The sequence below is a fragment of the Syngnathoides biaculeatus genome, chromosome 10 (genome assembly GCF_019802595.1).
Source record: "Syngnathoides biaculeatus isolate LvHL_M chromosome 10, ASM1980259v1, whole genome shotgun sequence".
In the NCBI taxonomy this organism is placed as follows: Eukaryota; Metazoa; Chordata; class Actinopteri; order Syngnathiformes; family Syngnathidae; genus Syngnathoides; species Syngnathoides biaculeatus.
Window position 1 is genome coordinate 28,818,573 of NC_084649.1, and position 12,097 is coordinate 28,830,669.

A 12,097-nucleotide genomic window follows, 5' to 3' on the forward strand; every position below is an offset into this window, starting at 1 on the left:
TGTTGAAGCTGTGCAGCCTAGTATAGCTTAGCCTAGCTCGGGAACATCCAGCAACGTGTGTAATCAAATATTTGCTGAGGAGGTAAACGTTAAATAGCGAGTACTTACATGACCTGCAAAACCTACGTTTCATTTACAACAAGGACTGGACGACTATGTATCACGAACGAGGCTCGAGGGCGGAGCCAAATGCACGACTCCAGAGGTAAGCAGGTAGTGTACAGAAAGCCTTTATTCGGTCTGTGGTCAATGATCAGAGAGTCAGTCAGGAAAAGCAGCAGTATCAGAAGAGGCAGACTTACTAGGATGGTCAGGGAACAGGCGAGGGTCGGTACACGGTAGGACAGGTATACAGGAGTGCGGGAATGAGGCATGGGAATCAACGATCTGGCGGAGGACTAGTTGTCCCCCGTGTCCTATAAGTAAAGTAAGTTTCTTTCGGCTTGTCCCTTTCAGGGTCGCCACAGCGTGTCATCTCAGATGAACGCACATATGTTTGGCACAATTTTTACACCGGATGCCCTTCCTGACGCAACCCTTCTCAGGGAGTGGAGGCCCCAGTGGGATACGAACCCACAACCCCTGGTTTATCAAACCAGTGCTCTAACCACTGAGCTACAGGGCCCGTGTCCTATAAGTACCGGGTGTTATCAGCCGAAAAGGGGTGCAGGTGTCTGCCGACTAATTGGCTGACCACGCCCAGCCTAAGGAGGATGCCAGGGGCATGACAGTACCTCCCCCCCCCAACGGCAGCTCCCGACGGCCCAGGAGGGTCTGGATGGGCCGCGTAGAAGTCCTCGATGAGAGAGGGGTCCTCAATGATGTGCGAGGGGATCCAAGAGCGCTCCTTCGGTCCGTATCCCTCCCAATCCACCAGGTACTGGAACCCCCTTCCTCTGCAGCGGGAAGACTGCAACCGGTGCACTGTGTACACCCGCCGTTCACCATGCGGGGTGGTGGGGGGGGTTTGGCCGGAGGGGCCAGCGGCGAAGGACGATCCGGGCGTAGTCTGCTGTCGTGGAATGTAGGGTGCACCCTCATCGACCTGGATAGTCTGAGTGATACGGCGACCAGGTTAATGATTTTGGTGATCGGGAACGGACCAACGAATCTGGGAGCAAGTTTGCGGGATTCCATCTGCAGCGGGAGATCCTTGGTGGAGAGCCACACTCGCTGCCCCACCCTGAGTTCTGGTGCGGCTCGCGGTCCGCTGCGGACTTGTAGATGTTGCCCATGAGCAGCAGCGTCCTCCGGGCGTACCACTCCCAGGGCCAACGGCACTGTGGAGTCTATGGCCAAGGAGGGAAACAGAGAAGGAGGATAGCCTTGCACAACGTGGAGTGGAGCCATACCTGTTGAGGCGGAGGGTAAGGAGTTGTGGGCGTACTCAACCCATTTGAAGTGCTGGCTCCACGTGCTCTGGTCCCTAGAAGCTAAACATCAAAGTCCTGTCTCTAATTCCTGATTTACCCTTTCTATTTGGCCGTTAGACTCCGGATGATGGCCCGAAGTTAGACTAGGCGAAGCGCAGATGAGGGTGCAGAATTCCTTCGAGAAGCAGGCGCTGAATAGCGGACCTCTGTCCTAGACAATGTCCCGGGGGAACCCGTGGTAGCGGACCACCTCGTCCAACACCAGCTGGGATGTCTGCTTTGTCGACGGGATCTTCGGAAGTGGCACGAAGTGAACCATCTTGGAGAATCGGTCCACTGCAAGCAGAACAACTGTGTTTCCCTGAGAGGGCGGTAGGCCGATGACGAAGTCCAATGCGATGTGTGACCATGGGTGAAAAGGGATGGACAGAGGCCGCAACTCACCCATTGGTCGTAAATGGGACATCTTATTGGCCGCACACACTGGGCAGGCATTGACGTATTCCTTCACGTCTTTGCTGAGGTTGGGCCACCAGAATCTCTGTTGGACCACAGAACGAGTTTTTGCCATACCCGGGTAGCAGACCGTCTTGTTCGAATGGGCCCAATTGAGGACATCTCCCCGAAGTGATGGAACGACGAACAGGCGATCAGACGGACAATCTGCGGGCGGCGGCGTCTTCCCAGGGCCTCCTTCACCCGCGACTCGACCACCCAGGTGAAGCCGGACACAAAGCACGCCTCTGGCAGGATAGAAGCTGCTAATGACTCCGTGCGCTCCCCCTCGTGGATTCGTGAGAGGGCTTGCCGTTCTTGGAACCTGGGCGGAAGGACAGAGTGAAGGGGAAGCGGGTGAAGAAGAGAGCCCATCTGGCCTGGCGGCGTTCAACCGCTTCTCGGTTCTCAGGTACTTCAGATTTTTGTGGTCGGTGAGTACCATGAACAGTACTTGTGAGCCCTTGTTTTATTCAGGAACTCCCGAAGCACGTCATTAATTAAGTTTTGGAAGACGGCCGGTGCATTGGTCAGTCCGAAGGGCATCACCAGATACTCGGAATGCCCCGTGGGAGTGTTAAAAGCCGTCTTCCATTCGTCGCCCTCCCGGATCTGCACCAGATGACACGCCCTGCGCAAGTCCAGTTTGGTGAAGATCCAGGCACCTTGGAGGAGTTCAAATGCCATAGCGATTAAGGGCAAGGGGTAACTGTTCTTGACCGTGATGTCATTCAAGCCTCAGTAGTCAATGCAGGGTCGTAAAGTGGAGTCCTTCTTCTTAAAAATAAAAAAAACCCTGCACCGGCTGGTGAGGACGACGGGCGAATGAGTCCGGTTGCCAGAGACTCCTCGACGTAATCCCTCATTGCCTGGTGCTCCGGTCCTGTCAAAGAGAACAGTCTCCCTCTGGGAGGTGTGGTGCCTGGGAGGAGTTTGATAGCACAGTCATAAGGCCGATGTGGCGGCAGATATTTTGCCTTGGACTCAGAAAAGACTTCCTTTAAATCATGGTAGCAAGAGGGAACCGTGGCTAATTCAGAAGCGGTACTCAGTTCAGTAACTTGAATCCCTCCGTCCTCCCGAGTGCCGAGACACTGTTTGTAACAGTCCTCACCCCATGCTATTATCCGACCAGTGACCCAGTCATTGTGGGGGTTGTTTGTGTTTTATTTGTTTGTTTTTGTCTATCTGCAGCCCAAAAGGGTGCAAATTCCTGTGCGTCCTGTAGGCCGGTCCCAAGCCTGGATAAATGCAGAGGGTTGCGGCAGGAAGGGCATCCGGCGTAATACTGTGCCAAACATATATGAGCATTCATCAAATGACTTCCATAACTAATAGGTCCTGGCCAGGGGTAACTACACCCGCCCCCGGCACTGTTAATTTGCAAGGCGTAGGTAGGAATTCAGGTAATGTAAGTCGACGATAAAAAAAAAAAGAGGAGCAAAGTGACTTTGTTGACAGAAGAAGAAGAGGCATGCACAGTCCCTATAACTGTGTGTAGGGACTTTGAATGTTGCGATTATGACAGGAAAATCTCAGGAGTTAGTTGACATGATGGTTAGGAGAAAGGATGATGTATTGTGCATTCAAGAGAGCAAGTGGAAAGGGAGTAAGGCTAGAAGCTTGGGAGCAGGGTTTAAATTCCTTTACCATGGAGTAGATAGGAAGAGAAATGGAGTAGGGGTTATTTTAAAGGAAGAGCTGCTAAGAATGTCTTGGAGGTCAAAAGAGTATCAGACTGAGTGATTAGACTGATATTTGAAATTGAGGGTATTGTGGATAATGTGATTAGTGGCTATGGCCCACAAGTAGGATGTGATCTTGAGTTGAAAGAGAAATTTTGGAAGGAACTAGACAAAGTTGTCCTGAGCATCCCAGAGAGAGAGAGAGAGAGAGAGAGTTGTGATTGGTGCAGATTTCAATGGACATGTTGGCGCAGGTAGATTATATTTTGTACAGACGATGTAATCTGAAGGAGGTTACTGACTGTAAAGTAGTGGTAGGGGAGATTGTAGCTCGACAGCATAGGATTGTAGTGTGTAGGATGACTCTGGTGGTGGGTAGGAAGATTAAGAAGACAAAGGTAGAGCAGAGAACCATGTGGTGGAAGCTGAGAAAGGAAGAATTTTGTGCGGGCCTTTGGAAAGAGGTAAAACAGGCTCTTGATGGGCAGCAGAAGCTCCCGGAAGACTGGACAATGACAGCCAAGGTAATCAGAGAGACAGGCAGGAGAGTAATTGGTGTGTCTTTTGGTAGGAAAGGGGAGAAGGAGACTTGGTGGTGGAACCCCAAAATACAAGGAGTCATACAAGGAAAGAGATTAGCGAAGAAGAAGTGGGATACTGAGAGGACTGAGGAGAGGCGAAAGGAGTACATCGAGATGCGACGTAGGACAAAGGTAGAGGTGGCAAAGGCTAAACAAGAGGCATATGAAGACATGTACACCAAGTTGGACACGAAAGAAGGAGAAAAGGATCTCTACAGGTTGGCCAGACACAGGGATAGAGATGGGAAGGATGTGCACCAAGTAAGGGTGATTAAGGATGGGGATGGAAATGTGTTGACTGGTGTTAGTAGTGTGCTAAATAGATGGAAAGAATACTTTGAAAAGTTGATGAATGAAGAAAATGAGAGAGAAGGAAGAGTTGAAGAGGCAAGTGTGAAGGACCAGGAAGTGGCAATGATTACTAAGGGGGAAGTCAGAAAGGCACTACAAAGGATGAAAAATGGAAAGGCAGTTGGTCATGATGACATACCGGTAGAGGTATGGAAACAATTTGGAGAGATGGCTGTGGAGTTTTTGACCAACTTATTCAACAGAATACTAGCGGGCGAAAAGATGCCTGAAGAATGGAGGAAAAGTGTTCTAGTTCCCATTTTTAAGAACGAAGGCGATGTTCATAGCTGTGGAAACTATAGAGGAATAAAGTTGATGAGCCACACAATGAAGTTATGGGAAAGAGTAATGGAGGCTAGACTCAGGACAGCAACAGTATGGTTTCGTGCCTTGAAAGAGTACCACAGATGCATTATTTGTCTTGAGGATGCTAGTGGAAAAGTACAGCTGTTTTGTTATATTTTGCTGGTATGACCAACGCGATTTCATTATTCTAAATTTACACATAACAGAGTGAGGCACTCAGATTTTGGCCCAGACAATAAGTTGCACACTATGAGATGAAGGCCTGCATGCCAGATCTCACAGGCACACCCCGCTGCTGACTCCAAACCACAAGAAGACTTTTGTGATACTTTTCTCTGGAGTGACAACACAAAATTGGAACTCTTTGGGTCCATGGCTCAATATGTGTGGAGAAACAAAAACTCGGCTAGGGGTCAGCAACCCCCGACTCCAAGCCACATGTGGCTCTTTAGCACTGCCTTAGTGGCTCCTTGGAACTTTTTCAAAATGTATAAAAAAGGAAAAAGATGGGGGAAGTAAGTACTATTTTTGGTTTTAATTTGGTTTCTATATGAGGAGAAACATGACACAAACATTCTTAATATTTTCCAATTGTTGTAAAAATGTGGGTAGTTAATATTTAACATTTCTGTCCATTAAGATTTGCCTCAAAGCCTGCGATGCATGATTCTTTGACCTCAGTGTGGAAAGTGGCTGTGATGTGTGATGGGTCATGGATCGCAAAGGGAAAAAGAGAAAGCTGAGGAGAACAGATCATTTAATTTCATAACCAAAGCGGAAGAATTGTCTATATATTAGCTTTGCAATGAGAAGTTCCTGTCTAACAATAAAAAGGGTAGGGCAGAAAGATATTTCAAGGGAAGACCTGCTCCATCTATAACCGAGTAACCAGTTGGGAACATTACTTGTCAGAAAGCCAGCTTGCCCAAAGCAACAAATGGAGCGAGACCGAAAGCATCCCAACACCCGAGAAACTTTTTTGAAACATGGAATGCTCTTCCTGACAGTTATAGGAACACAAAGAAATATGCATTTAGAGTACTTTATTAGGCATCTTTGTATCAACATACCTGTGCGAGCCGATATTCTTAAACAAGAACTACCCATTTATGAAATCCAAATTCCACAACCATGAGAGTTTGCAGTCATGTTTCAATATTAAAATTGCATCTTTCATGGCCGATGTTGAGACGTTGTCCACTTAAGTCTGAAAACAGAAGTCACATTCACTGCGTAAGAATGCAATTCTGTCATGGGCACATATTTAGCAGCAAAGTGTCTATGTTTATAAAGTGGTTTCTTTTGTCAGTATTTATTTGGAATGACACAGAGGGATATTTTGTTTGTTGCTCTGGTGAGACAATGGTTGTTGTATTATCCATGACAAAAAAAGAAAACAATTATGCTTTTTACCTTGCACTGGGTTACTTTGCATTTGTCAAAAACCAAAAAGGATATGGGTGGTACGGTGGCACCACTCTCTTCCTTTCCTCTACTCTTTCTCTTCTCCTCTAGATACGTTCTCCCAAGATATGTTCACTCTAGATATGTTCTCAAAAGAACATATCTCTTCTCAAAAGAACATATCTCAAAAGAACATATCTAGAGTGAAGGCTACCATGTGTCAAGCAGTCTAAGACAAGCTCACCCATGTTTTTATCTCAAGTAGACCTGACTATTTCAATGGTCTTCTGACTGGACTCCCTAAAAATAAAATAAAACAGCTGCAGCTCATTCAGACTGCTGCAGCTAGGGTTCTGACCAGAACAATGAGGTCAGAGCATATAACTCCAGTTCTAAAGTCTTTACACTGGGTTTCAGTCAGCTTTAGAATAGATTTTAAAGTTCAGCTATAGGTTAGTAATCATTAAATAGTTTAGGTCCTGAATATGTCAAAGAAATGCTTACTCCGGTTAAATAGTGAAGTGCAGAGTTCAAAGCAAATATAGTGGAGCAGCATCAAGCTATTATGCTGAGCACTAATGGAAGTTTCCAACAGAGGTGATGTCAGCCCCAAGTGAGAATGTTTTTAAATGTAGATTGAGAAAAACCTTTTTTCTCATACTTTGAGTATTTCCATTTCTTGCACTGTATGTTGTTTTTAATTGCAGTTTTATTTTCATTTTTTTAAATTTTATTTACTTAAAAAACACCATTTTTATTTTGATTGTTCATTTTTTCATGTTTTAAATAATTTATTTCATGTATTCAAATGCTTTTAATCCTGTAAAGCACAATTGGTTTCCTTGTGAATGAAATGCGCTATATAAATAAAAAAATTTTTTTGCTTTGCAACTGGTTAGAGCATTGGCATCACAGTTCTGAGGACCGGGGTTCAAATTCTGGCCCCACCTCTATGGAGTTTGCATGTTCTCCCCGTGCCTGCGTGGAATTTCTCCGGGCACTCCGATTTCCTTTCACATTCCAAAAACATGCATTAATTAGACACTCTAAAGTGCCTCTAGGTGTGATTATGAGTGCGATTGTTGTCTGTCTCTATGTGCCCCGCGTTTGGTTGGCAACCAGTCCAGGGTGTACCCTGTCTCCTGCTCAATGACAGCTGGTATAGGCTCTCGCACTCTTGAGATCTTTTTGACGATAAATAGCTCAGAAAATGGATGGATGAATATTACACAGCCATACGTATGCAGATTCTTTGCTCAGTGTTTAGTCGATGCACCCTTTAAAGTTAAGACAGTGATGAGACTTTTGGGGAATGATACAACAATGAATGATACATACCTGGATCTGCAATTCCTCCTTGCAGATCCTCTCTAGTTCTGGTTGGATTGTGGACAATGGTGGACAGCCATTTTCATGTCTTTCCAGAGATGTTCAATTAGGTTTAAGTGAGGCCTCCTGCTGGGCCATACAAGAAGACTCATGGATTTTCTTTTTTTTTTTTTTTTGAAGCCACAGCGTTATTTTAGCTGTGTGATTAGGGTTGGTGTCTTTTTGGAAGGTGAACCTTCGGTCCAATCTGAGGTCCAAAGCACTCTGGAAAGGTTTTCATTCAGGATATCTGGGTATACTTATTGCCCCCCGGCTCGGGGCCCGTACTTTGGTATTCACCCCAGTGGATGAGAGGATAGCCCCCCTACACCTGCAGGTAGAGGGACGGGTCCTGACTGTTGTTTGTCCTTATGCATCAAACAGCAGTGCAAAGTACAAACCCTTTTTGGAGTCCTTAGAGGGAGTGCTGTGACTCCATCATACTGCTGCGGGACTTCAATCCCCACGTGGGCAATGACAGTGAGACCTGGAAGGGCGTGATTGAGAATCGCGATCAGAACTCGAGTGGTGTTCTCTTACTGGACTTCTGTGCTCATCACAGATTGTCGATAACAAACACAATGTTCAAGCATAAAGGTGTTCACATGTCCACTTGGCACTAGGACACCCGAGGTCGCAGTTCGATGATCGACTTTGGGGTCGAGTCGTCGGACATGCGACCGCATGTCTTGGACACTCGGGTGGAGAAAGGGACGGAGCTGTCAACTGATCACCACCTGGTGGTGAGTTGACTCCAATGCTGGGGGAAGATGCCAGTCCGACGTGACAGGCCCAAACGTATTGGGAGGGTCTGCTGGGAATGGCTGGCAGATTCCCCTGTCGGAAGGAATTTCAACTACCACCTCCGAAAGAACTTTGCTCACGTCCCAGAGGAGGCGGGGGACATTGAATCCGAGTGGACGATGTTCCGCCCCTCCATTGCTGAGGCGGCCGAACGGAGCTGTGGCCGTAAGGTGGTCGTTGCCTGTCGTGGCCGCAACCTTTGAACACATTGGTGGACACCAACAGTGAGGGATGCTGTCAAGCTGAAGGAGGAGTCCTATCGGGCATTATTTCTGGCCTGTGGGACTTCCGAGGCAGCTGATAGACATCGGCTGGGCAAGCAGAATGCTGCTTCGGTGGTCGCTGAGGCAAAAACGCGGGTGTGGGAGGAGTTCGGTGAGGCCTTTGAGAACGACTTCAGGACGGCTTCGAGGAAATTCTGGTCCACCGTCCGGCGTCTCAGGAGGGGGAAGCAGTGCACCGTCAACACTGTGAATAATGGGGAGGCAGCACTGCTGACCTCAGCTTGGGATGTTGTGAGTCCGTGGGGAGAATACTTTGAAGACCTCCTAAATTCCACCAACATGCCTTCACACGAGGAAGCTCAGTCTGAGTGCTCTGAGACGGGCTCTTCTATCTCCGGGGTTTAGGTCACCGAGGTGGGTCAAAAGCTCCTTGGTGGCAGGGCCCCGGTTGTGGATGAGATTTTCCCAGAGTTCCTGAAGGCTCTGGATGTTGTGGGGCTGTCCTGGTTGACATGCCTCTGCAATAGCGCGTGGACATCGGGGACAGTGCCTCTGGATTGGCAGAGTGGGGTGGTGGTCCCCCTTTTCAAGAAGGGTGATCGCAGGGTGTGTTCCAATTATAGAGGAATCACACTTCTCCGCCTCCCTGGTAAGGTCTACTCAGGGGAACTGGGGAGGAGGTTCCGTCCGGAAGTCAATCCTCAGATTCAGGAGGAGCTATGTGGTTTTCATCCTGGCTGTGGAACAGTGGACCAGGTCTACACCCTCGGCAGGATCCTAGATGGTGCACAGGAGTTCGCCCAACCGGTCTACATCTGTTTTGTGGACTTGGAGAAGGCATTTGACCATGTCCCTCGGGGATTCTTGTGGGGGGTTCTTCGGGAGTATGGGGTACCGAATCCCCTGATACGAGCTCTTAGGTCCCTGTACGACCGCTGAGTTTGGTCTGCATTGCCTGTGAGAGTTGGACTCCACTAAGGCTGCCCTTTGTCACCGATTTTGTTAAAAATTTTTATAGACAGAATTTCTAGGCGCAGCCGAGGCGTAGATGGTGTCCAGTTTGGTGGCATCAGCATCGCATCTCTTCTCTTTGCAGACAATGTGGTTCTCTTGGCTTCATCAAGCCGTGATCTTCAGCTCTCACTGGAGCGATTCGCAGCCAAGTGTGAAGCAGCTGGATGAGAATCAGCATCTCAGAATCCGAGACTTTGGTCCTCAGTCGGAAAAGGTTGGGGTGCCCTCCCGGGGTCTGGCATGACATCCTTCCCCAAGTGGAGGAGTTCAACTATCTCGGGGTCTTTTTCACGAGTGAGGGAAGAATGTAGCCGGAGATTGACAGACGGATCGGTGTAGCGTCTGCAGTGATGCGGACTTTGTATCGGGCCGTTTTGGTGAAGAGGGAGCTAAGTCGAAAGGCGAAGCTCTCAATTTACCAGTCAATCTACGTTCCTACCCTCACCTATAGGCATGAGCTGTGGGTCGTGACCGAAAGAACAAGATCCTGGATACAAGCGGCCGAAATGAGTTTCCTCCGCAGGGTGTCCGCAGGGTGTGGAGCTCGGTCATCCGGGAGGGGCTCAGTGTCGAGCCGCAACTCCTCCGCATTGAGAGGGGCCAGATGAGGTGGCTGGGGCATCTGATTCGATGTCTCCTGGACGCCTCCCTGGTGAGGTGTTCCGGGCATGTTCACCGGAAAGAGACCCAGAGGATGACCAGGACACGCTGGAGAGACTATGTCTCTCGTCTGGCTTGGGAACGCCTCGGGATCCCTTCGGAAAGACCTGGAAGAAGTGGCTGGGGAAAGGGAAGTCTGGGTATCACTGCCGAAGCTACTTGCCCCGTGACCCGACCCAGAAAAGTGGTAGATAATGGATGGATGGATGAATGGATATCCCTGTTCTGGCTAAATTCATCTTTCCTTCAATTGCAACCAATCGTCCTGTTCCTACTTCAGAAAAACACTCCAACCGCAGGATGCTACTCCCACCATGCTTCACTGATCGGACTGTATTGGACAGGTAATGATGAAGTTCTATCTTCGAGTCATCAAACCAGAGAATCTCATTTCTTACCACCTTGTAGTCCTTCAGGTGTTTTTTTTCTCCATGTGAGCTTTCATGTGGCTTGCACTGAGGAGAGGCTTCCATGGGACCACTTTGCCATAAAACCCCGACTGGTGGGGTGCTGCAATGATGGTTTACTTTCAAGAACTTTCTCCCATCTCCTGACTCCATCTCTGGAGCTCAGCCACCGTGATCTTTGGGCTTGTCCTTATTTTTCTGACAAGAATCTTCTCCCCCACAAATGGTCAGGTTGAGGAAGGATTCTGGTCATCCCAAACGTCTAAGGACTGGCTTCGTAGGAAACATATCAAGGTTCTGGCGTGGCTGAGCCACTCTCCAGACCTAAACCCAATAGAAAATCTTTGGAGGGAGCCGAAACTCTGTGTTTCTCAGCGACAGCCAATAAACTTGCCTGATCGAGAGAAGATCTATGTGGAGGAGTGGGCCAAAATCCTTCCTGCAGTGTGTGCAAACCTGGTGAACAACTACAGGAAACATTTGACCTCTGTCATTGCAAATAAAGGATACTGTACCAAATATTAACATTGGTTTTCTCTGGTGGTCAAATGCTAATTTGCAGTTGTATCACACAAATAAATCGTTAAAAAAATCATACATTGTGTTTTCTGGATTTTTAGTTTTAGATTATCTCTCTCACAGTGGACATGCACCTCCGATGAAAATTTCAGACCCCTCCATGATTTCTAAGTGGGAGAACTTGCAATATAGCAGGGTGTTCAAACACTTATTTTTTTCACTGTATGTGTACCATAATGCATAATGAGCAAAATAAATGATTTAAGCAAATAGATTTAATGTAACAAAGAAAAATTTAAGGGAGGTTGAATATTTTGGTACCGTGTGTGTGTCTGCGTTTGCTTTAGTGTATGCGTGTGTGTGTATCTGCATGTGTTTGTCTGTTTGTGTATACTTTCTATCCATCAGGGGGTTCTTTTGAGGTGTGGGTAGGTTGTAGAGGTCATTGTTCAGTGCCTGGTTAACACCTCATTTTTTTCTGTTCCAGGCCAAAGTAAGCCAACTGGAGAGTGTCTTGGTATTGATCAGAGCTGTAGAGGGAAGTCCTTGACCTGCTGCTCTATTTCAATGCTATATTGGAACAACATCGAGCCCACCTTCCCCCCAACACTCACACGCACACAAGCAGATTTAATGTTTCCTTTTAAAGTGCAGTTGGAGTTGTCGGACATCTGCATTTTGTCAATTGGTTGATATGACAGTGACCAATTGGACCTCTCTGTCAAGAAATCCAACACTGCTTAGAATAACATTAAGACAGGCTATACCATTTGTGTGTGTTATTTGTGTTTTGATGATAAGACTACAGAAAACATCAACTTGCTAAATTAATGAAAAACCCTTTCAAAACTTGCCCAACATTCTTAACTATCTAACAGGCAAAACTGCGTGAATGTTGTAAATATT

General features: G+C 47.5%; 1 protein-coding gene across 8 annotated transcripts in view; it reads right to left on the reverse strand.

Annotated features, from left to right (window-relative positions):
• The window catches only part of LOC133506969 (uncharacterized), a 73,219-nt gene that overhangs the window by 35,489 nt on the left and 25,633 nt on the right, over window positions 1-12,097 (reverse strand). For 2 of the 8 annotated variants that reach the window (XR_009796680.1, XR_009796679.1), the window contains one exon: window positions 5,871-5,998. The exons of the other annotated variants lie outside the window; for them this stretch is intronic. The gene's annotated coding sequence lies outside the window, so the exon portion shown is untranslated. Of the gene's footprint in view, window positions 1-5,870; window positions 5,999-12,097 lie in introns of those variants that run through there. 8 annotated transcript variants of the gene reach the window in all.